The following is a 2,500-nucleotide window of genomic DNA, read 5'->3' on the forward strand; positions in this document are numbered from 1 at the left end:
AACTTTGGGTATTTTTGTCTACTGGAAGTCTTGTTATTATTAATTTCCTGAGTTTCAATCCGTGAACGCCATTTTCTTTTGAAAAGCTGACTGGACTTGCTGAATCAACTTGTATATTCTTAGTTACAATTGCTTTGTCTCCTGGTCCCACACTTGATAATTGTTTTGTTTGTAGGCCATTTCGGATGTACCTTGTTCGGATATTTTAGCTGAATAGTCTTCATCGTCACTTATTCCCTCTTTTGACTGTGCCTTTTTTCTCAGCAAATTTTTTTCTTTGTCAGTGGTTCCTTTTTAACCTATTTACTGCCGGTTTCTTTGGTTTTATCTTATACGATCTACCAATATTTCTTTTGCAATTACCAACATTACGCCATTTTTCGGGACGTTTTTTTAGGTGATCGTTGCCTAAGGTTTTACCTCAATTCGTTCAAACATTTGACTTTTCTACGTTCTCAATTTACAAAGTTTGAACTTTAGTAACCATATTTTTAGGTCTAGAACTGTTAATTTATCCGTGTTTTAGTTTCTCGCTTGATTTGAAGCGTCCGTCGGGCTTATTATTTCTGAAAAGAGTCTTCGTTGAAAATCCCATTTTTTCAAATTAAAGGTAAAGATATCACGTATTCAGTCTAGTTGGGAATATTTTTTAATATTGCAACAAATTTTGATGGGAGTATTCTTCTATCATTCTTCTACATATCAAGTTTTGTTGGGAGTATTCTTCTATGTTGCAAGAGTTTGACCAAATCAAAAGCGCTCCTCAAAAATTATATTTTTATTTGCGACTTTGCTTTTTCTAAAGCTCGAAGGTGATATTTGATGGTTTTAGAAATGCGGTTTCGAAGAGTTCGAAAAATTCCTTGAAACTTCAAAAATTATGACAATAATTGCAACTGGAAAGGGTTTTGTATTCGTTTGGCTCTAGCACCCAAGCCAAAGTTTGTATGGACCTTGTTTTTTTGCTCGTCGCGAAACTGCTAAGGCCTCCAATTTTTCCTGCCTCCTCTGCAGTTCTCTTCTCTTCCTTGAACTCAAACGTCTGCATCAAATCGCCATTTGTGGTCTTTTGTGCTCTCCTAATTTGTTCATTTTCGGAATTTAGGGATTGTTGCAATATTGCAATAATTTTGGTTTCAGCCATCAATGGTTCTTTCCAACAGTCAATGTCGAGGTTTTTGGTGCTATAATTGCTAAATGAAATTGTTCAATCCAGTTGTTCCGTTGGGTAGGAGGTTCTACAGTAAAAAATTGACCAAAACGCGGGAGCTTCCTGTAGGTTTGAGTCAGTTGATTCCACCATGATAAAGATTGTTGATACTGCAGGTACTAAAAGACTAACCAGGATAAAAATACAACACCAAAGAAGTAATTAATTCAAAAAAGGCATGTATCAATTTAAGAAATAAAGGTTAAATTGAGGCAAGTCAAACACAATTCACAATACTGTCACACCTAGAAAAGACTTTAAAGAGGAAATTTCTTGAAAAAATTCGTATTTTGACTTTCGTAACGAAAGTAACGGAATATTTCCTCTCGTGTTGTTTTATTTTCTTCAGACAATATTCGACGTTTGAACTTCCCATTTTAACGGAAATTTTTTTTTATTTTTGTCTTGAGCATAAATTTTGAAAGATATTTCACCTGTGATCATTTTTGGAAAACTATGGGGTATAAAAGTTGCCATTTTGTCCAATTTGGGACAATTGTCGCGCGATGTATTTCGAACTACAGCCGCGCAAGCGGAGAATTAAACTACCTGAGAAATTGTTCCAAATTGGTTGAAGGAAGCTAATTTTTACCATGATTGATTGGTCTAATCTATCATTTTGTACTTTATGTGGCGTGCGGCGGGATGATTTTCACAAAAAATCTCATTTCTAAAATAAAATTTTCATTATATTTCTATGTTTAATTTTTTTTCAAGTTATTTATGCGCCAGCCTTTAAAACGCAGTCTAAACAGGTAGGGTTTCGCCTTGATACAAGCAGTCTTGTGAGTTTTTTTTAATAACGGAGTGTTTCTGCTGGCCTTAAACGTTTCTAGAGAAATTGAATTGAGATAATTTGGCCTCATTTGAGGATTCTACGAAACATGTTCTGTATAAAAACAAAGAAGAAGGAAACGAGTTTTGATAAGAAAAACGGACATCCAACAGTAGAATTTGGTCCCCAAATTTGCGAAATCGATCAAACATATAATAACATCTTCTAAATTCAGCTGAAAACTGACAGTTTATCTTTTCAAAAAATTGGTCACCCATACCTAGATTTTTTATATAAAAGTTGATCAAAATGGATTTTTGGTTAAAAAATTTGTTTTCAATACGCATGGACGCTTTAGGTACAAATTTACCCAAAATAGATGTTTGTGGTTTCAATTTGAAAACGATATTTCTACTGAATTTACGAAAACATGTTGTAACCTTGCACTTAGTTGTCTCTACAGATGGAATCAACGTACACAATTCAACCGAGAGAAAAGAACTGACGCTGGAAGT

The sequence above is a fragment of the Symsagittifera roscoffensis genome, chromosome 1, assembly GCF_963678635.1.
Source record: "Symsagittifera roscoffensis chromosome 1, txSymRosc1.1, whole genome shotgun sequence".
NCBI lineage: Eukaryota > Metazoa > Xenacoelomorpha > Acoela > Convolutidae > Symsagittifera > Symsagittifera roscoffensis.